Here is a 25,011-nt window from a genome sequence, read left to right as displayed (position 1 = left end):
TGAACATTTTCCAACAATTTAACATAAAACAGAATTGTCGGAATTAAAAGAGTGATTACTGATTGTTGAAAAACTATTTTTAATGAGACTGAGCCTGAAAATATGAACATAAAAAAAAAGTAATTATAAAATAAGCTTTTATTTAAAACTCATAAAATAATTAATCAACTGAAAATAGTAAAATAAGTTATCATATGGTTTAATGAGAACAAAAGGTTAAATAATTCTATCTACAAAATTCGTTTACAGTTTTATATCACGAAATAGAAAGCGTGAGCTCCTAAATAACGAAATCTAATAGCACTGAAAAGTATAAGCATTAACTTCGTAAATTAAGGATGCAGAGATATTAAGTAATTTTTGAAAGTAGGAGAGGGAAAAAATGAGCAATGCCCTCTGCCAGGATTCGAACCATGGACCTCTCGAATACACGTCGAGCGTGCTGACCAGTATACCACGAAGGCATGCTAAGATGGCGGAAGAAATGCCTTATATACTTCTCCTTTTAAAGAGCGACTGGGGATTAGGTGACCCAGTCGCCAAATCTTGGTGGCGGAGAATCATCATCCACCACCATTTTTAGTTCGGCTGCCAGTATAGAGGCATTAGGTATTTTTTGTAAGTAGGAGAGATGAAAAATGAGCAATGCCTTCTTCGGGACTTGACTCTTGATTATGCGTTGAGCGTGCTGACTGCTACAGCACAAAGGCATGCTAAGAACCATTTAATCTCTATTTCGCATTAAACTACTGTAGTGTGTAAATTAATTTGGTCAAAGTGATTTCCCTCCTGGTCAGAAAGAGTTTGGCATAAGCATTTAAGTTGATTGCCAGCTAGCGTGCCACCCAGCACGTTGCCAGCAGGTCCCTCAAAGCACTTTTTTTCTACCTTATAATGTCATCTGGATGTTTGAGCTGTTTTAGACAATAAATTAGGATTATTGCACCATTTTTTTAACTTTGTTCTGTGAGAAGAGGGAATTACATTCTCATACTTTTTAAATACGTTTTGCATTCGTTCATTTTAGTGTACTAAAAATTGTAAGAAAGCAAAGATTATCGTAAAGTAAGAAAGCAAAGATTATCGCACTTACCAATTCCACATTCATTTCTGTGTGCCACCAGAAATGACCACTGACCTGACACTTAAGCAAATGTCTTCCCGTGTGTGTCATTTACACATTCATGGCTGTAAGAAATATTACTTCCTCGGTTGGCTTTGGAAAATCATTTGTTTTTCGAATTCTGAGTAGACACAATGAAACTAGATCATTTTCTCCAGAAAAGAAGGGCATATACGGAAGGAAAAGGAAAACAACTCAAAATTTCTTCTATTCCTACTCCGAAATGGCATTATTAATCCAACAAAAACTAACAAACATCTTAAAAGAGATCTGTTGTCTATTGGTATTAGCGAAGATTATCGCACTTACCAATTCCACATTCATTTCTGTGTGCCACCAGAAATGACCACTGACCTGACACTTAAGCAAATGTCTTCCCGTGTGTGTCATTTACACATTCATGGCTGTAAGAAATATTGCTTCCTCGGTTGGCTTTGGAAAATCATCTGTTTTTCGAATTCTGAGTAGACAGAATGAAACTAGATCATTTTCTCCAGAAAAGAAGGGCATATGCGGAAGGAAAAGGAAAACAACTCAAAATCTGTTCGATTCCTACTCCAAAATGACATTATTAATCCAACAAATACTAACAAACATCTTAAAAGAGATATGTTGTCTATTGGTATTGATATTCATCCTTCAAATAAAAAGTGTAGCCTTCTCCCTCCTAGGAGGAGGGAAAATGAATTGAAAAACAACTTTTGATACCCCAAATGAAGCAAAAACGAGCATTTTATAAAAATATATAACCGCTAAGTGGAATAGAATACAATAAACGATAAACATAAGATTTCCTTACACGCATTTTTACAGAAAAAATAATCTACTCGTATTTTCAAATACCTTTTTTAAATTATGGTTCTGTTAACTTGGTGTTTTGCTGTTTGATCGAAATACTGCAATAAAAAGAACCTCGCTTTTAATTTTGACAGCATCAAATCATCAGCATTGGTTATAACAAATCTGTTCAAAATTTTGTTTTCATTATCATACTACAGAACTGCATGATGAAAAATAATTTTAGATTTGTAGTTAATTTTTTGAATACTTCTAAGCAATTTCGCCCAGCTGAAGAACTCACAGAACGGGAAAATCTTCAGATTGAAAACCTTTCCTTATCGGATCGACTGAAGTCAGGAAATAGGAAAGCATAAATCATACACATGAGAACACAAAGAAAAAAAAAAATTTTTTTTTTCTGCAAACAAAGTGAAGGCCAGTTTTACTGTGATTGATTGCAAGAAAGAGAAATACGTAAATACTGCATAGAAAATTCTAACAGTTATTTTCTCTAACAATTTTTGATTTTCGAGTCATTTATTCTGAGTGAATAAACTGGTGTGAATGTACGAGGTTTTTCTTTTTAAATTGCAGATAAGAAAATAATGGTTCATAAAGTACTTAACCAAATAACTGTTAGCTTACTTTATTTTAAAGGGGAGGGGGATATGCACGAAAATTAATGTTGCTTATGAAATTCCGGAATCAGTTACCAAAAAGTTTAAAAAAAGAAAGCGGGTAAAACAAAATTTCAGAAAATAAAATTATTTTCCTTTCTTGAACTGTATTGTTACGAATTTTGTGTATATGTAAATAATTTTAATGAAATTATATGTAAATTGTAGTATCTTTTGTATAATGTAACACGAAAGTCCTCAAGAAATCCGAAACATAACCGGAAAAGTAGGATTACAGGAGTAAGCCAATTTAACATTAATGTAAACTGCAAGCTGGCCATGGCTTTGGCAACTAATTTTTGTCTCCAAATTTGACGGGAAACAGAGGCGTTGAGGTTTTCAGCGCCCGGGGACAACTGAAGATCTTGTGCCCCTTTCTGTGTACCAAGAGTGAAAAAAGTTTCATTCTAAAATTTTGTACCATTAATTTGGCGCCCCTGGATGCTGCGCCCGGGGACAGATGTCCCCCCCTTTGCCCCTCCCTAGCTACGCCACTGACGAGAAATCACCAAAAGTTGCCAAACTTAGAGACTATTTGAGGAAATTTAGGTCCGATTCCTGTATCACTGTAACTGGTTCGATTTTTATGTAACTGTAACCGGCTCTATAAACTGAAACTGTACACAATTTGGCAAGATCGAAGGTAGTGGAGATTTCTTGGCGAATTGGAGGGGGGGGTGCTATAGAAGACCACATAGAGCATTAATTCTCAGTTCCTTGATAAATTTTCTGGTTTTTTTTCAGTAAAATCTTAGAATTTAGCAAGATTACTAAAGAACTGGTTTCGCAGGATACAAAAATACAGCTTGCCCTGCAGTTTCTAGGACTTATTGATAATTTGAATAACTAACTCTCTTATACTTTACAGCAGGGTTTCTTAAACTTTTTTCAGTCAGGATCCCTTTTTATCACTGAAATTTTTTCGCAACCCCCTGGACCCCATAATATTTACAAAAATTTTGTGAGAGCCCATAAGTATTGCACAAATCCGACATACGCTTGAGTGAAACCATCAATTTTTTCACTTGTACTTGTAATATACTATTGCAGTTTTAGGTCATCAACTTTAATTTCTAGTTTTGAGACAAAGAACAATGTGAAAATTTTAATTAAGTTACAGGCGAAATGACAGCATCACTTGCAAAGAAAATAAAATAAACGTTTATACAGTAAGACCCCGCTTAACGCTGTTTCGTTTAGCGCTGTTTCGGTTTAGCGCTCTTTTATTTCAACCCGGGGATTCCGCGAAATCGCTCGCAGCATACGGGGATTCCCCGAAATATTATGCAGCGATAGGTTTCAAATACATATCCGAAAGAGTGTACTTTTATTTCTTGTTTGGTGCGGTATTGTACAGACATATTTTTATTATTGGAAACATTCAATTCAAGAAGCAGCGGCTAGTCTTTCTAATGATGAGCTCAGGGAATTAACTGAACAAAAAGAAAACAAAAATGTCGACAGCAGTGATTCAGAAGAAGAGCAAAAAGAACTTTCGATGGCGTTTGTAAAAAGGAGTTTGTCTACCATAACTGAAATAATGGATCAATTCATTGAAAATGATCCGAATTTCGACAGGAGCTCAAAAGTAAGACGTGGTGTTAGAGATGCTCTATCCGTTTATGAAGAACTTTTAAGAGAACAACGCAAAAGAAAAAGGCAAACAACATTAGATGCTTTTGTCACAAAAAGGCAGAACACTGAAAACGCGGAAGGCTAACTAAATATGACTGACTGAGAATTTTATTTGTTTTTTTTTTTAAGAATATTCGTTTTGTTATTTATATTTTGTTTTTATTTTTGCAAGAAATAATAATGTGGTATTAATTTGGGCTTTAAGAAATAAATGTTTGGTTTTATTTTTATTAAAAAAACATACTTTTTAAATTTAATACCTAACCAATTTCCTAGCCATCTTCCCCTAACCCCAATATTTACATGTAAAGATAGCCTCGTTTAGCTCTGTTTCGCATTACGCTCTACTTTGATGGAACGTATCCCCCGCGTTAAGCGGGGTCTTACTGTATTATAAAATGAATGTGTAAAAACGTTTTTTTTTTTTTTTTTTTTTTTCTCCTTGGTCTGTATTGTCATATTTTTATTTATTTTCAGATACATTGTGTAAAAATATTTGGTAATCGTAAAATTATTATAATATGTTAAAGAAATATCAAAACTGCTCAAATTTTTGGCGACCCCCTGCTGCAGGTCCCCCGACTTCCTTGGGGATCACGACCCACAGTTTAAGAAACCCTGCTTTACAGTAAGATGAGTGTGAACAATTGTACCAGACCTCAACAGATGGCGCCACCCCTTCATCATTCACTACTCTTCTTTCCCAAGCCAGTTACCCTTTGGCTCTTCCCTCCCATCTTTAAGACTTTTAATTTTTAGTTTCTGTATTTCTTTTACTACCTGAATTAAACCTGAACACAGCTAGTAATTTACTCTAGCTAATAGCGGCATTTGGAACTTGGAACAATTCTCAGTTTAATTCAGAGTTTAACCCAGGGTATTGAGAGTGAGGGAGTACAGCTTAACGCACTTGTGGCCTTTTATGTGGTGTCGTGTTTAATGTTTTTAGTGGTCTGAAGTAGTAACTACTAATTGTGCTCTGTCATGGAGGGCTCTTCGATTGCATTTTGGAAAAGTTCAGAAATGTATACCGTTTCGTTTGGGAAAATAAATTTCATCAAGCAATCACCGGTTCTGTGAGCATTCAATTGAGGACGAAAGGTTTCTTGAACTGAATTAAAAAAATAACATTAAAATGAAAGAATAATAAAAAAATCTGAAAGATTTCAGAATTTAAATTACGCCCAAAGGGCCGTTTTTTTAACATTTTTTGTGTTACCTTAATTTATTAAATATCATGTTCTTTGCACTTAAACCATAAAATTCACTTCAATAGCAATGTCACAAAATAATTCTAAAATGAGCATATCTTTAGAATTTCCGATACACACCGGCTCTTTTAATGGCATTTTCAGTAAGCTTTTAATGTCGGATGACTGTTTGGCCCAGTTGATATACTGAGTTTATCGTTCCTGCACTGCTTCATTTGTTTTCGCTACCTATAATTATAGAAACCCCGTTTTAAAGAAATATATTGCATATTTTGAATCTTGCGTATCTACATTACATGCAAAATAATTTTATTTGGTACCTTCTGTTCGTTAATAACACAGGAATTCACGATCTGAGTATGAAATACTAGAGCAGCCTTGGAAAAAGAACAGGGGCATTTTATTATGATCGATATAAAATTCACGCTAATCGTATTATAATACAAGACATATTATTAAACGTTTCTTTTACAGTAAACGATCAAAAATCCCGTTTCAAACCTTAGATGTTATAACGCTTGAAAATAAGTATCATTATGTTTATATGGACTGTTCGATGAAATAAATTATATTGAATTATTAATTTTATGTACTGGTTAACGCTTGAGTGTAAACGTTCGAGTAGAATAAAAGAAGTAAATTAATTGGTTGGCCCCAAAAAATAATGGATAAATAACATCTGGTAGTGTGAACGTGTTCCTGAGTGAAGAGAAAGCAAATAATCACATTGCAGTAAAATCTTTTTTTATTGTTTCATTACTAGTCTGCAATTATTTGAAGACATCAAATTATAAAAGGCGTTTTTTTGACAAAGAAATCATTACGCATGGAGGTGAAATACAGAAGAATTTCCAGTGGAGTACTTGGAATGCGTTGCAATGGTATTAAAGCCAGGTCTTCGATAAAGTCGTTTCTCATTATGCTGCTAATTTGGAGGATCATTTTATGGAGTTTTAACCTAGAAATAAAATAAAATTACGAATTTATCTAAGAGATATACAAGACATGATACATTTAAACGATGATACTGACGGAATGATCGCAAATAAGCTTTTCCGAGTTTAATTAGCATTATTATTTTAATAGATTTGCCCGAGATTGCTTTTGGTGATGATAAAATTCACCACTTTCATTTATTTCAAACTAGCGCAAATAATCGATGGCAGTTAAGTTGAATTCAGAGTAATGCACTTAACAACAGAGAGAACGATGCCGCTGTAACACTTCTCTAATAACGATGTAAAAAAATACTATTGATAGTCATACATTTTTCAGTCTGATGCGATATGGAACCCACATAAAATTTTTTGATAGAAAAATAAACTAATTCTCATTACATCAGCAACAATGGCACGCAGTTTTTAATGATTTCCGTCTTTCTAATCAAATGGTCGTAAAAGCTCTTCCATCTAATATTTCACCTACATTCAATTTTAGTCGATTAAATGTCCTAAAAAATGTATCGGTACTTTTCCGTTTCGCCGGCGCAAATCTCGCCAAGCAGACTTTGTTGGCGACAGCATACAGTATACACATAAAAAATGTTAACAATTGTTAGTTTAAGAATTTTTTATTTTGAAGGCATAAACATTTTAATTTGGTTTAAAATTTTGTAAAAAGCCAATAAATAAAGACAATAAATTTGCAAAAAGACATTAATTTAAGAATTTACTATGCTTTCATGATTCAACATCCATACGAGTTCTTTTTCCATACGTAAAAAGCTTTTCTGTTCAGAAATCAATGCCTTTAAATCAGATATCAATACCTCAAAACTTTTAAATTCAAGAGCTCTTAACTAGAAGAGAAACACGCTAATGTGACAATCAAAATTGTAAAACAACCTTGTATTTAGCGTAGGTATAATGAAACACTCAATCGATTTCGAGGGCAGCTAAAGGTCCCTCCTCATCAGGAATCATAGTTGGACTTTTAACCATAATTTTGATTTTGGCTCTGCAAAAATTATCCAAAAGGCTTCTTCCATAGGTGAATTGGATTTTCTTGAGGCTTTTCACATTCACAAAGATTTAGCAGGTTTAGTTAATGATTTGAAGTCCAATCCAGTCCTTCCTAATGCCTTTAAAATTCTACTATCTTAATTCAGTTATTTTTGCCGATAGATGGCGTTACCTCCTCGCGTTTGGTCAAAGAATCTCTAAGGAGAAGAAGTAAAGGTTCCCCGGGGCAAATGTGGCTCCGTCAGACCAAAGAGACACATTATGTATATCCCTGAAGCTTACTTTAAAGGGGCAAACCATTCCAAAGCTATCCACCCTCCGTACCTGACTGCGCATGTGCGAAATAACATCAGGAGGCAACAAAGCAGCATCAAAGAATGCAGCATGCCGTCGGCCATGTTAGCAATTTTTTACCACGTTGTTCGAAAACGTTTTTTGTTGTTGTAGTCAGAGGTACTTGGTTTTAGCTATGTGAAATTCTTTTAAAGACTTTTTAAATGTAATGCTGTAAGCGAAATGGTTTTGGCTATTGGGTGAAAACTTTGCTCTTTGTTTTCACAATGGTCATTCCAAATAATTGTCTAAACGTTTTCATGGTAATTTGTTTTTAAAGTTGTTGTCGGATAATTATAATGTATTTCAGTGTTTTCAATTTATTTAGGGGTGCCTTTAATTGTCTTTAAATATTTTTTTCTGTTTAAGTTAGTTATTGCAAATTTTGCTTTTAAAATTTCACTGTAAAATTTTAACTATGGATCCATAAAAATTTATTACGCTTTGTATGGCATGTGTTTTCCCCCCTTTTTAAGTTTACAGGAGAAAAGAATTAAGAAATTTATTTCATTTAAATTTTGTCTTCGTACGGCTCGCTGTTTAAATTGAAAGTAAAAATTGGACAAGATTTCTATAATTCGCCCCAAAATTCCAACTAACATCCTTTTGCTCATAAAACTCCAGAAATGTATGAAAATAAAACATTTTGAGTTATTTCAAAGTAAAAAATTTACTATCTCCTCGAACTGCGCTGTTTAAATTTCACCCTGCGCTGGTGTTTCACTGTATAGCCGTGGCTCTTCGGTACAGCGGCGCAGAGGCGAAACAGGTTTACATTGCGTCTATGGAAGCTTTCATTCTTCTCCTTAGAGATTCTTTGGTTTGGTACTACCAGAGGGTATAAAAATCCGTTCAGTGGTTGCTTTCCATTATTTGAAGTTCAGATTTTGAGCGTAAGGTGCATTTGCCCCTCGCTCCCTATTTTAACTTCGCTAATTTTTTCTTGTCCTTTATGCTTGATCAGATAGCCTGGCTCAGTAAAAGTAGGTGGCCAGTGCAACTCTGATTAAAAATCTAGTTATAACCACGTGCAGTGCTGATAAGGACCACGTGTTTCTGTGACTCCTTTATTTTCTTCTTTCTAAGTATTCCTTTCTTCTGATGAGGAGGGACCTTTAGCTGCCCTCGAAATCGATTGAGTGTTTCATTATACCTACGCTAAATACAAGGTTGTTTTACGATCAAGAGCTCTTCTTAAGATTTGCAATGTTGTTTTAAAATTAGATAGATGATATAACGTCGCCATTTTCTTTCGTATCACTCTCATTGCCATTTTGAGTTTCTGTAGCTACTTGAACGCTTTCTATTTCTTTTTTGCGAGAGTACTTTGCGAGAGGCCATATATCCCAGACTGACTATCTGTAACATGGCTGGCCTTTAGCAAAGTCATCGGCTTAGTCATCTGCTTTGAAGTACTTCCTTTCTACAGGAATAAGTGTCGTTTATCTTTTCCTGAACAACATATTTTCGTTACCGGTATTTAAATGCTTTTAAAATAGGTATTTAAAATTTTTCAAAGGCTGGATAATAGAAGTTATATATGGAGGAAGAAATATTTATTTAGTGCCTTTCAGAACGAGATAAGAGAGATGTGCAGCACAGTTATCTGAAAGTAAAACTTATATTTCCATTTTTCAGTCCGCTGTGCCATTTCAAATGAAAATCACTAAAAATCCACATTTAGCTTCATAACTGCTTTCAAACATCGATGTTTTCTGCTTTTGACAGTAACGAATATCTTCTTAATTGTTGCCTTCATATTGCACGTTAGTAAAACACCAACTCTTTCTTTCAGTTACGGAAAACTACTCGCTGTTTCACCTTTAAACATTAATATGTGATCTGGTTTTGATCTCCAATACAATTCAATTTCTTCTCTAATAAATTACACATGGCATATATTCCTTTAGCCAGGATCAGGTAAAATGTTTCTTATACAGTTATTAGTCATATGATGATCTACTTCTCGCTTCTCATGCAGTTTCTGATGAACGATGTTATTTCTCTTTTTCCATTTTGCTAACCATCCATCAGTTTGTATAAATCTCTGTCCAGGTATTTTAGCGAAGTCGACATATTTTCATGGTTAACTGTTTGTTTGATTTGCTGAAAAAGTGTTACAGATTTCAAGTACCACTTCTGGTTGTCCATTTTTGCCGAAACCGAATCAACTGCGTATAAGATTGCAGAAAACTTAAATACAAAAATTAAAGTTTGATTTAAGAGTTATCGTAAACAAAAACTACGTCACACAGATATATACGTCACACAGATATACGTCACACAGTTAACGGACAGACGTAAAATGTGGAACCTTAATTTGTGCTTATTCATTGAAAACTTGCTCAGCAGCGGCCCAGCGATGTGAAGCGTGTAACCACTTTCCCTTAGAAAGGTCCTCCACGAAGGCATCCCTTCTCTTAAGCAGATAACCCTCGACTGCTTTGCCATAATGAACATAAACCAAAGCAAAATTAACTGAAAACTCATTATCGAACTCATGGTCCAAAACCATTAACTAACATACCTAGGTTTATAATTTGGAGGAAAGTAATAAAAGAAGGAAGAAAAAATGTACTTCATGAACTGGCGCCATTCTATTTATTCTGCCTGTATTTTATGCTAGGTATATAACCACACCAGATGAAATAGCCCTGAATGGCAACAGGTGAGATGGTCCTAAATTATAATTAAGATACATTATAAATTGCCTATTGCTTGAAATACCGGCGTAAAATTTAAATCCTTTTTTTTTTTAAATAATATTTATAAACTCTCTCCGTAGTAAAACCAAAACCCGATTTTCTATTCATTTAAAATTATTTTGTAGGTTATACAGAAAACTGCTAAATAAAATAATGTTTACTTTGATGAAAATACGGGTTCACTTGTTAAATATTCATTTATTATAAACAGGTAAAAAATTAAAAATAATGAGGGAAAAAATCACAATTATGAGGGAAAAAATTCATAGATTCATTATCTGACATTTAGTGAACAACAGTGTTCTGCCCTCAGTTGATTAGTAAATAGATGGCGCAATCATCGTACCAAAAATGTTTAGTTAGCTAGTTTGACTCATCATGTTCAGACGCGTAACTTGAAGCGTCAAAAGGGCAAAATCCTGCAGCCTCACTTTTAAATGTGTATCATTGTGTGTTCATATAATATTATATCCTGTTCTTGGACATAATAAACGTTGTATGGGAAATCTGTTAAATCCTTGGAATAGCTTACCGATCAGCCTGAAATCACACCTCTGCATACCTTGGAGCTGAATCATCAACGCTCAAATAGGAATAGCTGAAAGAAAAAATAATTTCATTAGTTCTCTGGAACTAATTTCATTAGTTCATTAGTTCATAGATGTACAGAACGTATCCACGAGTTGAAATTAGCACAGTAATTAATAAATGCAAAAGATGATAACTGAAATTAGACATTTTCATTTGCTGTCATTTGAAAATATAGAATAAAGACCTCAAAATTATTACTGCTTTAATAAAGTGACTTCTAAAGGCCTAGGTCGAGCTTGCCGTTTGAAGCGGCATCTGAATTTTCCGCCTGAGGCGGTCTTCGATTTTGCGGCTCATCTTTATGTATATATATATATATATATATATATATATTCAGGGTGCCTCCACGAAAGTCCGGTACCACACGTTTAATTGCCGAACGGCTGCAGCTATAGTCATAAAATTGGCGTCTAGGTATTGTAAAGTGGTTATACTCTACTAGATGAGATAGCTTATAGCACCACCTGGTGGAAAACGGAGGAGTTAGCCTCCCTATCTCGAAAACGATACGAGATAGGAAGAAAAAGTGAATTACAAAGTTGTAGAGCATCGCCGATTTAGTACGAATAGACACCTTGTAGATATGAATGCTGAAAACAGAACGCTGAAAAAGCACATTTGTTTCTTCGTGATTTCCGAAACTGTGACGTCACGAGAACTTGAACGAAAGGAGAAAAGATTATCTTCCAGACGAAAAACGAGCAGGCACCGCGTCACTGCGGTATCGCTTGGAATTCCCACTCGAGAGGACTATGGTTCAAACTCTGCGGGGTGCATCCTTGTACTGATTGTCTTTACATACAGAGTAGACAATATGCAGATCGTGCACAATCATGTAGTGAAACGCATCAACTCAGCATAACTTGAGCTTGGTGGGCGAATTTGTGCATTATGCAAATAGTGTATGAAGTGTCACACATATTCTTCTGAGACAGCTATAAAAGAGACATGTTCTCGTGATTGTATGTTGAAACTCATGGACATGGAGCGATTTTCACAGAATGATTATTGTGAGATGGTTTTACTTTACAGTGAATGTGACTGTAAGTCACTATCAAAGCCCACATCCTTTATACAAAATCATCCTACAGGTTGTGAAACGTTTAAGGAAGATAGGCTGCGTGACTAGCCGACTTCGATCCGGCAGACTAGCTAAGGTAGGGAGGAAAGTGCAACCGGAAAATGTCTTATCATACGTCCTGACATATCCAAATAGCAGCGCAAATGAGATAAGTGAAAAATGTGGCTCTCAAAATGTCGCGATTTGAAAATCCTAAATGAATTAGGTGCTTATCCATACCGATCAACACCTAATCAGGCATTACTGAACGGGGATGACGATAGACGTTTCGCATGGTGCAACTTCGTCATGAACCAGACAGAGGTGCAGACAACATTCTTGACAGATATAGCGGGGACGGATGAGGCATGCTTTTCACACGAAATGAAATGGGCAATAGGCCGAACACCCATTACTGCGCACTGGGAAAATCGATCATGTCCTGCCTACGTTCAACATCAAATATGGTTTTAGATTAATGTTTGGTGTGGAATTTATAGCAGGCTAATCGGCTTAATATTTTACCAGGGTACGTTAATAGCCGTACAATATTTAGAACTTCTGCAAAATAGAATACCCGACATTGTTGAGAACCTGCCGTTGTTTCAACTCAGGAATGGATGGTTTCAACATGACTGCGTGCATATGCACAAGAAGTCGCTGGTGAAGCAGTACCTGATGGAGGAATTCGGAGAACGAAGTAATTGGGTATGGTGGTTTCGAAGAGTGGCCTCCACATTCACTTGGCCTGACGCCAGTCGATGTTTTCCTATGCAGATACTTCAACAGTACGTACTTGTCACCCGCTATACTTCAACGCATGAAACATAAAGTTCTAACAAAGGTCCAGATGTGCATTTCAGCTGATGGAAAGTTTGAATATCGAAAAAGATGGTAGTTTGTGATAACTATATTTTTTTTCTTTCTAAGATTGTTTCGTGATGTCACAGTTTCAATAACCGCAAACAAACAAACGCGCGTTTAAAACGTTCTGTTCTTAACATTCATGTCTGCGAGATGTCGTTTCGTACTAAATCGACTATACTCTACAACTTTGTAATTCACTTTTTCCTCTTGTCTTGTATCGTTTTCAAGAAAGAGACGCTAACTCCGCAATTTTCCAACATGTGGTGCTGTAAGCTATCTCATTTAGTAGCACATAGCCACTTTACTATACCTGGATACCACTTTTATGACTATAGCCACAGCCGTTCTGCAGTTAAATGGGTGGTACCGGACTTTAGTGAGCACCCTGTATATTCAATGGTGGGCACTAGCGATTTTAGACTTAAGCCACTACTGAGGCCAGAAGCGGTGGTAATTTTATTTTATGCATCTAGAAAGCGGCTATTTTTTCCTCCTATGAAGTGAGAGGCAATTTAGATCCTTGCGTTTTCGGGCATTTGAATCCAGACTCTTTGGTTCGGCAGCAAGTGTTACTAACCACTTTTCACGTCTGGCGGCTGTTGCTAGTATACAGCTGGTATTGAAATATTTTTTAATGGAAAATAAATATTTGTAGTTCTTAAGTACTTCTTAAATGATTTTTAGCTGGAAAACCCTTGACACAACTAGCAACACGTATCGGCAATTGTGAGAAATGTTCATATTAGTATTGCAATATTCAGAACATTGATCTTCAGATTGTATTTTAGAATAAACTTCAAAAATTTAAAAGTACCGCTCTTCCCTGTTCGTGTTTCGTTTTCTTTCGGAAATAAACCCCTGGAATTCTTCTATTTTAGTGAGGAATCCTTTGTTATTAAAGTCAGTCTGATCATAATTTAGTTGATATTGATAATTTTCATTCAAATGTTTCGATGGAATAAAAAAAGACATAGCGAGAGTACGTAGCCATTAAAATATGGTGGAGATTTCTTTGAATACTTTATCTTGAGTGAAAACTACTTTTCTTCCCAACTCACTAAATTCACAAATTCTCAATTCACTTCTGAATGCTATTTTTCTTTCCGTAATTCAGTATCTCATTCCGAAAATAATGAAGAACACAAACTGAACAAAATTACAGAACCGACTTCTAAATGAAATAATAAATTTCTAAACTCATTCATTGTGCTTAAGAAAGGAAATTGTAATAAATTATTCTATGAAACGGTATTATAACGTTATTATTTATATCGGAAATATCATTTTCATCAAAAATTCTGTAAAGACAGTTTAAGCTGTACAATCTATTATTCTCACTGCATTTAAATACTTACCTCATAATACTTCAGCCATATTATCAATAAATTTGGTAAGAATTATTAAATATATTATTAAAACATTTTGAATCGGTTTATATATCAAGAAGCAGAATTTTTAAAATTATATACTGGAATTTTAAGGGAAATATTAGTCGCTATGGAGGTCTGATTGGTTGTGGTAAATAACTTCTTTCGTTATCTTTTTTGTCATATACGTTTTGATGGAGCAATGACTATGCTTACGTAATAGACTCATAAGAATCCCGTTTAGTGGAAATTCAGATTAAAAAAAAAAAAAAAAAAAAAAAAAAAAAAAAACGTAAACGTAAAAAGTAACTCTCTCGTTTACAATTTGCCCCTAGCTCCCCTATCTTATATTTCAGAAATTTTATTGTATTGTTTACAGAAGGGTTACTGGAGAAATTAAAAAAAAAAAAAAAACTTTTAGAATATAACTGCCGATTTTGCTAAGAGAAAAACAAGTAGCACATTTTAGAATGTCGGAACTAAAGATTTTTTTTTTTTTTTTTTTAAATCAACTCAACTTTTAGTGGTTTCTGTATATATTGTTTTGAAATTTTATAAACATATCAGTTGCACTGAATGAGACAACATTTCCACTGGCGGTAAAAAGTCTGGCCATGAACACAAAAGCTGTTAAATATGGGAAACATAGCTTTACAGAGTTAAGGTAGTTTAAATAATATGTCTATAATTAAAAAAGTCACAAATTCAAAAATACATACTGAAAACTATGCAAATAAATTTCTGCGACTTACCTTTAGCAGCTGCTGCATAGGTAATGTATGCAGCAAGCATGACTGCGGATACAATGTAATTCGAGATCATCTTGAAAGCAAAGTTTTACCACCTTTTCTTTCGAAGCAGTTTTGAACTTGACTCGAGAAAAGTCGAAGAGTTGTCGCTCTTTCTGCTGTTACTCTTTATATACCAATCACCAAGGACTAAAATGCGTTCCTGAAGCAAAAACTGAAATGTAATTACAAGAAGCAATATTGACGTTTCATATCGAATTTGTGTCTCTCTGAACACTCAGTCGGCATTTTCCTGTTAAACGGTGTTTTCGTAAACTATAAATCGATCACGAAGAACACTTTTGTGATCTTAAATACATTTGTTCAAACATCACAAAATAAGAATTTTTTCGGAAGAATTTATTATTTTCTGTCTTATCTTTATTCTTGTACTCTTAGCTAAACATAATGTTTATTCTGAACACACAATTTAATGGAATCTATATTTGTGGAAGGCAATGCAAAAATAAGTAACAACAGGAGGGTAAGTATTCATTTACAACATGCTTTTAGTTCAATAATTCCTAAATCACTTTTATTGATCTACTTCAGTCAGAAATAATTTAGAATACATGTCCTAATAGAGTCAACAAATTATCTACGAAGTAAATGTCATTAGCACTTAGAGTAAAATCAAATTACTGAAATGTGTAGCACTTAGAGTGAAATCAAATTACTGAAATGTGTAGCACTTAGAGTGAAATCAAATTACTGAAATGTGTAGCACTTAGAGTGAAATCAAATTACTGAAATGTGTAGCACTTAGAGTGAAATCAAATTACTGAAATGTGTGGCAGCGATTCAGGAATTTATTGAAGTTTTATTCCAAACAAACAAAAATTTTTTTATTAAGTAATATGTAAGAATAAATAAGTTTAATTAGCCTAAAGAGGTATTTCGTTTTGGCATTTTGTGTTGGTTAGCTATAAACGGTGTTTCACTTTTCGAATTACTGCCACCAAATATTAGAGCCTGTTTTATATTTAAAGGAATTAAATAATGAAGATTCTGCCTTAATGTATGTATTTTTCTCGCACTGTGAAAAAACAATGATACCTAGAGACATCAAATTCTCAATAACGTAGTCCTCCACTCGAATATGGGCATCTGGAAGCCCAAATTTGAAATTTATTTTATTATTCATTTTCTATTTTGCAAAACTTTGACGAATTTTTGATTAACAAACTCAAAGATTTCAAAGCGAGCAATGGCAACACAGTACCGGGAAAAAAAAAAAAAAAAAAAAAAAAAAAAAAAAAATTATCTCCAACAGGCGAGACAGTGTATCGGAAATTCTAAAGATATGCTGTTTTTAAATTATTTTGTGGTATTGCTGTTGAATTGAATTTTATGATTTTATAAGTGCAAAGAACATGACATGACATTTAATAAATAAAGGTAACACACAAAACGTTAAAAAAATACCCCTTTGGGAGTAATATAAAATCTGAAAGCTTTCAGATTTTTTTTTATCTTATAAAGTTTACCTTACAATAGCATTCTTAACATCTAGGAAAATACTTTTTAAGACACAAAAGAAACATTAATATATATTTTACAGTTAACGTGGGAAAGCTTAGTTAGAATACCAAGTTGTTTCTTGAAGTAACTGATTATCGCCTGGAATCAAACGCAGGTAGGAACTACTAGTGTCCAGCAAATTTACCGTTCAGTCGCTGGTAGGCCTTCAAAAAGGCCTCTGATTCTTCCCGCTTGTTAGCAATAGCTACTATATTGCGGATGATTACAATTAAGGGGTGTTGGAACCCCAAAATCTTCAAAAAATTGTAATTTCGGATTTTTGCATTTTCAAATTCTCCACACTTTTATCTTTCTAAAAATACCATTCTTTAATCTCTATGAAAATTAGAACTGTAAAGAATCCAGTTTTAATTTGTCATCTACTGCTTTGATCAATGAGGATTTTTACCTAAAACGCGTTTTTCTCCAAACGTGAATTTTTTTTTTATACTCGATGTACCTTTTCTCAGGAACTACTGCTCACAGGTATCTAAACTTTTTATGGCTTATTTATTAGGTTTCCTAATATTTACTAAAATGTGCTTTTTGTAATAAATTTAGAAAAAAAAAAAAAATTAAAATTTTTTTTGTATGAGAAAAGTTCTACCATGCCTAACAAAATATTCTGTAATTTACTCTAAAATTCAAAATATTTCAAAAGCTCATTTCAGTATAATCAGATAGGTATACTTTAATTACAGAAAAATTTCAAGCTTGTATCTACAGCAGATTTTGAGAAAAAGTACATCCAATATGGCCAATTTAACATTGTCGGTATAGGGGTTTCTGATACCCCTTAAAGTTTTTAATTCAGATACTTACGCGCAATATTTTTGTAACTGAAACTACTCAAAGAACGAATGTAAAGATATCACTCCAGTCATTTGCTACAGATGAAAGTTTAAATAGCGTCAGGGATTTTAACAATGTTTATGTAAAACGCAGTGTGTCAATAAAAAACATTTGTTTTGTAAAAAGTGTATTGTCAAATTATTTGCAATTCCAAGTGCCATTATAATAATCCCTATTGTAGTAAGATTTTTCTGATTTTGCATGGTTTATATTCAATTAAATTTTTTATTTTACATTTTATTTTTCTAGTATCTGTTAATTAATAAAATAACAAACTGAGGAGTGGAAATTATACACTTTATACGCTGCCTTGACGAGTTATTTCATAAAATAACTAGGTATTCTTTAAAATAACAGAATTATACTATTTATCGGTATCATTTACATACATTTATTCCGGGGGGGGGAAGGCTATTTCTGCTAAGCTACTCAGTATTAATTCGGAACTCAAACAACAAAATTCACCGTTATATTTTCAAAATTTTCACAGGACTAGTTTCGATGGTTTTACCGAACCACCATCCTCAGCTGCAAAACCGCAAATGAACAAGATAGGAAATAATGATTAGATAAGATAAGAAAGCTTGGACAAGAGTAAGCAAGTGGCAATCTGTTGGTGAAACCAGGACTAAAACATAATTTCTTTAAAGGCCGAAGGCAAAGATGGATTAATATTAGGATCGTTAACTAGAACAGAAAGATGTTTTTGAATGTGAAATTCCTCTATAAAATCCAGTTCTCTAATGGAAGATGTTTTTTGAATAATTTTGGCAGCAGAAAAATTGAAAGTGGGATTTTCGGACCAACAATGTTGAGCAACAGAAGATTTCTGTTTTTCCTTTTTTCTAACATATGCGTCATGTTCCTTCACTCGAAATTTTAAGGCTCTCTTAGTTTGGCCATTGTAAATTAAACCACACTGGCAAGGAATCCTATAAATACCCCAGGAATTCATATCCGGAATGGAGTCCTAGTGTATGGAACTCGGAATTTTATTGATGGGAGAATAAACGACCCGAAAGTTAAATTTCTGCAAAATATGTGCAACTTTATAGCTAATTGATGGAAAGAAGGGAATAACAACAGAATTTTTATAATCTTCTAAAACAAGAGTGGGCTTTTTAGTGTGTTGAGATGAGAATTTTTTAACTGTTTGATTAATAATGTTGGGTGAAAAGCCCCTGTCAATAGCTATTGCTTTTAAATAATTTAGTTCTTCATCAAGGACTAGTTTGGAGAAGCAAACTTGAAGAGCACGGTAAACACAGGAATAAAATGAAGCTAACTTTTGTTTAGTCGGATGACATGATTTAAAGTGTGGTGGAAGGCAAACCGATGAAGGTTTACGGTAAAGCGTAGTACTGAAGTTTGTTACGTGTGACCAGAATGTCGAGAAACGGAAGAGAATTGCAAGTCTCAAGTTCAAAAGTGAACTGAATAGCAGGATCAATAGAATTCATTGTTGAAAGAAATTTATTTAAATCATTTTTATTACCTTCAAACAGGGTAAAAGTATCGTCTACGTAACTGAACCATGCCGGGAAGTTTAAAGTTTCAAACAATTTAGATTCATAATAATGCATGTAGATATCAGCCAGGATGGGATTGAGGCGGCTTCCCATGGCTAATCCCTCAGTTTGCTTGTAATATTTATTTTGGAATACAAAATGTGTTTGTTTCAAACAGAGTTGAGTGAGAGAAATTAGCTCATCAATTTCGATGCAAGAGAAATGAAATTCGCGAAGTCTGGTTTCTAGACATCTTAATGCACCCTCCACTGGAACATTGGTGAATAATGATTTTACATCAAAAGAAACCATGAGTAAATTTCTAGGAGAAATGTTTTTAACTTTTTTTACAAACTCTATTGAATTTTTATGGTGTAAATGTTATTGTCTAATAGAGTTGAAAATCTAGAAACTAAATATTTAGCTAATGGATACGAGGCAGTACCTAAATTTGATACAATAGGGCGGAAAGGAATACCACTTTTATGAATTTTGGGAAGAGCATATAATCTGGTACAATTCGCAACAAATGGGATAAGCGAATGTTTTAAGTTGCTTGAAATGATTTGTGAAGATTTGATCTCAGTTTTTATTTTTGACAGGTCCGACGGTGAAGGATCTTTAGGGATCGGATTATATGGTCCTTCGTTTACTCAGTATTATTTATGTGTGGCAAAGCATATTAGTGAAGAAATTTGTGTTTTTAAGAAATGCATTCTATTCCTTTTGATTTATCGTACGGGCACTTCTGATAGACTGTGTTGTATAAAACTGCTGAAAGTTTCTATATTTTATTAAAAATGCGAAGTTCTATATACCTGAGCGTATTTTTTACGAATTTGCGAAGAAAAGTGTCTTATTTAGAAAATCAAAAAGTATTTTTTTAATATTCTAGAGTGCCTGTAAAGAAAAGATTTGTCTTGCGTAAAGAGACATTATTTAATTTTACTATCTATTTAATTGATATTGGAGGATAAAGAGATTCTAGTAATCTTTCTACTGTAAATGAAGAACGTTCCAACAAATGGTGTGGTTTCTGAGTTTGTAGTGCAGTCATACTACAAAATATATTAAAAAACCTGTTTTATCGGAGTTCAAACATTCTATCTAGATATGTTTTATTCATTCATGACTTGATTCAACGTGTGAACGCTAATTCATTAAAAATTCTTTTGGAACTAAACATCCCACTGCCATCAGCAAATTCTAAGGCTGATTCAATTTGTGAGGACCTGCACATTTTGATCAAAGTTATTCTATTACTGTATTGCGTTTTGTTAGTTTTCTGTTACTAATTTCTAAATTCCGTTTTACATTGCTTTACAACTAAATTTAGATCAAAATCTTATTTATTATCATTATTAGTCCAACGGAGCAATTTTACTCAGAAGGACTATATTCGTTTTGGCATTTTGCGTTGATTCAGTACAAGCGTTGTTTCACTTTTCAAACTGTTGCCACCAAATATTATCGCCAAGTATTCTATTTAAAGAAATTAAATAATGAAGAATATGCATTATTGTATGTATGTTTCTCGCATTGTGATAAAGCAACGGTACCTAGAGCCATCCAATTTTGAATAACGTAATCCTACTGCATATATGGGCATCTGGAAGAAATTTGGAATTTGTTTTATTATCGATTTCATATTTTGTAAAACTTTAACGAATTTTTGATTAATAAACTCGAGGATTTCAAAGCGAGCAATGGCAACGTTGTATAGAAAAATCATTTTTATCTCCAGCGTGCGAGACTGTGTAGGGAATTCTAAAGATATTCTCATTTTAAAATTATTTTGCGATATTGCTATTGAATTGAATTTTATGGTTTAAGTGCGAAGAATGTGATATTTAGTAAATAAAGGTGACACACAAAATGGTAAAAGAACGCCTCCTTAGACGTAATTTAAAATATGAAACCTTCCAGATTTCTTTTTTTCCAAAATTGTTTTTCCTTGTTTCGCTATAGCTTACTTCCTTCTAAAAAGCCGTTCCTGTGTCTGCTTCCTTCTCCTGTTCCTTTCAAAAAAGCGTGTTTCCTGCCAAGCCTTTTTCTTCAAAAAGAAAGAATTGCTTTTGTCACCGATATTGCGATCTTGTGAGATTTTGCCCAGTTGCTGAAGATGTCTAGCGCTAATTGCGTGGTAGACTCCAATTTTTATGGGCCATTTATGACTAACAGAGAATCGTCCTCGTCTGCGATGATGTTGCAATTTGGGAAGTTCTTGAGATTTTTTTTTTTTAGGATGGTGTTTGCCAAGATTGTCCAGAGAACAGGTCTCAAGCAGATAAAGGACATGCTCATCTTTCTTAGCTCTTTCAGAGACGTTAAACTCTTTTGGACGAAGAGCCATATCGGCACTATCTGTAATGAGCTAACTCATAGACTGGCAAAGTCTGCCGCTGAAAGTCAAGTTATACATTTTGATTTAAAACCCTCTTTTGACGGCCTGAAATTCTTGCTGGAAAAAGAAGAGTGTCTTCTTGGAAGACAAGGTGGAACGACCCTGATTGCAAAGGAAGGTTCACTTACAATTTAATTTCAATAGTAAGGGAAAGAAAGTGCATGAGTGACAAGTATCTTAATCAAGCCTTGACTCATCATGGACATTTTCCATCTTATTATGAAAGGTTCTCGATTAAAAATTGTGCTTGTTTTTGTGGTATCAGAAGTGCTAATTTAGAGCGCCTGTTATTTAGTTGTTCCATCATGAAAAATATTGTACAAAGATTTATCCCTAACATTGCTAAATTTAATAGTTTAAGTGATTTATTTAAAAATGTAGTGTTGTAGAGACATCAGGATTTTTTTGGAATCAATCAAGTTGAAAAATGAGCACTCGTCTTCGCCGGGAATCGAATCATGGACCTCTGAAATACCGGCTCAGTGTGCTGACCATTACACCACGAAGGCACGCTAGGAAGGCGGGAGAAATACCTTACAGTGTTTAAATTAAGATTGTCAAATTTCGTAAATTATGTGTATTGCATAGCATCGGAGTATATTGCATAGCGCATCCACCTTTGAACTTCCGTCAGTGCATGCGGTACCCACCGCGAAGCGATTTTGCGTAGCTGTAGCTCATTACGCAATATCCTGTGGACGGTGCGTTTCTCGATGCCATTTGTCCTCTCTAACTCCAGTAACGTACATCGTCTGTCTTCATCCATGAGGTGCTCGATGACCTCACGTGCCAAGTCGGTCCGCACACTCACCGGTCGTCCCAAACGTTGCTCATCATTGGTTGACACACGTCCTTGCTGAAACTGTCCTACCCACCGTGCTACTGTACGATATGGTAGGGCATTATTCCCAAGGGCTTCTACTTATTCACTGTGACATTCTATCGCATCTCTCCCTCGGAGAACGGCTATTTTGATGTAAGCGCGCTGCTCAACAGAGGTTACTTCCATCTCGCACGGCACTCACCAACTGACTGATTTCAGAGCCTTCGCTACCAGAGAGCCAGCTATCACAGAGCCATCTGTTGTTATATATGCACACTATGCCTGCAGAACTTCCACAAGACATATATACGTTTTGTGATGCGTTCACATATCTACAAAAAGAAATAGTTGCCATGACTTTTGCTCCAACCCTCGTATTTTAAGGCGAACTTCAATTTCCGTAATTCCATGCTTTTTTATTCTTTACTTGAAAAGATCTTACAGTTTTTTTTTTTTTTTTGAAAGCTGAGCTCAAACATTTTCTAGTTAAAGAATACTAATAAAATCAGATATAGTATAATACGATATATTCCGTGTAAAAATAAAACTAATTTTGTGTGTGTGTTGTTTCTATTACCTATTTCGACGTAAAAAATAATAATGAAAGTTAAAGCAAAAGTAATTTTTCCGCCATTATTAAGGAAAAAGGATACTGAATTTATAATATTCAATAGATGGGTGCAATAGATGTGTTATTGGTAGAATGACTCTGGTAGAAACAACCCGTTTCAAATATTAAGAATAGTATCAAAACTTAATTTACGGATGAAATTCAAAACTCATTTTCTAACGATATAGAAATTATTGCGAATAGTGACACTATACTAGTGATTTTCTTTTAATCATATAATGTCAATTTTCTAATGTTATTTCTGATTATAAAATGTACGAAGATTTCAAATGTACTACGAATTGTTCTTGATAAGCATTGTAAAATTATGTGCAATCATTATCAATATTATGCGATAGTTTCTCAGATAATGATTTCAGAAATCAGCTTAAAAATTTGAAAATTTGGAATTAGCAGAAACAAGAAATTCCCATTTTCTTAGTTTTTGAGCATTTACAATTTTTAACATTACATTTGTGTGCAGAGGTTTAATACCACAGATGGAAAAATCAGATTTATTGGAATTCCGCAACAAGAACATATGTTATAAATGAAAAAAATAGACTGACAAGGTTGTTGAAGTATAGTCAGTATTTTATCGGACCTCCTTTAGTTTTTTTATCACTGCTGCAATCCTTTTAGGCATGCTATGAACAAGAGACTGGCCATAAGCTTGAGAAACCTCTGTACGCTACACATGCTTTATTGTTTCAACAAGTTCTGTAGCACTGGATTTTTTCCGCGATTTTATTTTCACAATACACCTCAGATTCTCTATGGGATTCAAATCTGGGCTGTTATCTGTTCAATCAAGCACTTGGATTTGAGTAGCCTTCAGATAGTCCTTAACGTTTCTTGCCCTGTGACAAGGAGCCCCATCATGCATGAAATTTGTGCATCTGTGAACATCCAAGTGAAGCTTCAACATGTCACTTAACAAATTAAGGTGCCGACTGCCGTTCATCGGGGTTTTAAGTGGCAGGAAATATACAGCAGCAGTATCAGACGCAGACATTGCATCCCACATCATCTAGCTTGGAGGAAGTTTCACTGCTGGAATTGTATATCTGTCATCATATCTTTTTCCAAATGGGCGACGAATACGTTTAACACGTGCAGAAAATTGTTTCACACGTGACTCATCGGAAAATAACACTGCACTCCACTCGTGTTCGGTCCAATTCTGATACTTTCTAGCCAAAGGCAGTTGTTCCTTTTTCATGCTTTGAGTATGTCGGGGTTTCCTTGCAGGTATATAGGAAAATAAACTATAATTTTTAGTCAAACGTCTTGAAATAGTACTCGAACTGACGTTGGTACCCTTTGCAGGCAGAGCAGCTCTAATTTATTGCAAGTGGTTGTTGAACATTGAGTGATCATCACGTGCACAAGTTTCTCTTGGACGACCGCTTCTCTTAAGATCCGCATAACTTCCCGAAATTTTGAATTTACTGATAGATCGACGCACGTCTGTCTTGCTGACATTTACCTTCAAAATTATTTTACGTTCAGAAAAGCCAGCTTTAGCAGAGCCACTATTTTTGCCCGTTTTTCAACAGTACTTGAAGGTTTTCTACACATTGCAAGAGTTATACAAGAGCACTGTGTACGCAAAATCCAATAACGAACTACTGATAAACGAGACGACGTTATATTTACAACAGTAGAAAGCATTTGATACAATCCAACGCATGAGATAACGCAATCCCGAGCGAAAATGGTGCAATCTGTTAAAATATAGGAAAACAGGCTACTGGTCTTAAACGTTTGCACGTGACTGTACAATCGTTATATCTAAGAATAATAATGTTCGTGTTAGGTCTATTAATAGCGAATATATGGTCATATTTTCTAAAATAGTCTTATTAATCGAGGTTTCTTAATCGAGTCTTATTAATCGAACTTCAGTTTTTTATTTTTGAAAGAATAATTCTGGCATTATTTTATGGCATTTTTTCCACTTTGCCAATGACAACTGTATGAAGAAGTGTTTTTCTTTTTTAATATTCTTCTTTCACTTTCCTGAAACAACTAAAACTAAGATTTTGGGGCCACTGATTTTCTAAAAGAGTTTAGGTATTTTGTAGTCTTAACAAAAATCTTTAGATTTTTAAGGTATCATCAGTTTCAAACTAAGATTTCATATCGAAAAGGGGTTAACAATGCCAAATATGGAAGCCACAGTTAGTTACCAC

The 25,011-nt window shown here is 34.3% G+C and overlaps 1 long non-coding RNA gene across 1 annotated transcript in view; it reads right to left on the bottom strand.

Moving 5' to 3' along the window:
* Nucleotides 1-6,153: 6,153 nt before the first annotated feature.
* The window catches only part of LOC118194416 (uncharacterized), a 30,333-nt gene continuing 11,475 nt past the window's right edge, over nucleotides 6,154-25,011 (bottom strand). Inside the window, exons 2-4 of the long non-coding RNA XR_004759089.2 lie at nucleotides 15,063-15,261; nucleotides 10,958-11,023; nucleotides 6,154-6,384 (exon numbers count right to left, since the gene is read on the bottom strand). This is a non-coding gene — a long non-coding RNA (uncharacterized LOC118194416). The remainder of the gene's footprint in view (nucleotides 6,385-10,957; nucleotides 11,024-15,062; nucleotides 15,262-25,011) is intronic.

The sequence above is a fragment of the Stegodyphus dumicola genome, chromosome 6 (assembly GCF_044657685.1).
Source record: "Stegodyphus dumicola isolate Sdum_Otavi_A_Nest chromosome 6, ASM4465768v1".
Classification (NCBI taxonomy): Eukaryota; Metazoa; Arthropoda; class Arachnida; order Araneae; family Eresidae; genus Stegodyphus; species Stegodyphus dumicola.
The sequence above is the reverse complement of the archived record's forward strand: the minus strand, read 5'-3'. Positions and strand labels throughout refer to the sequence as shown.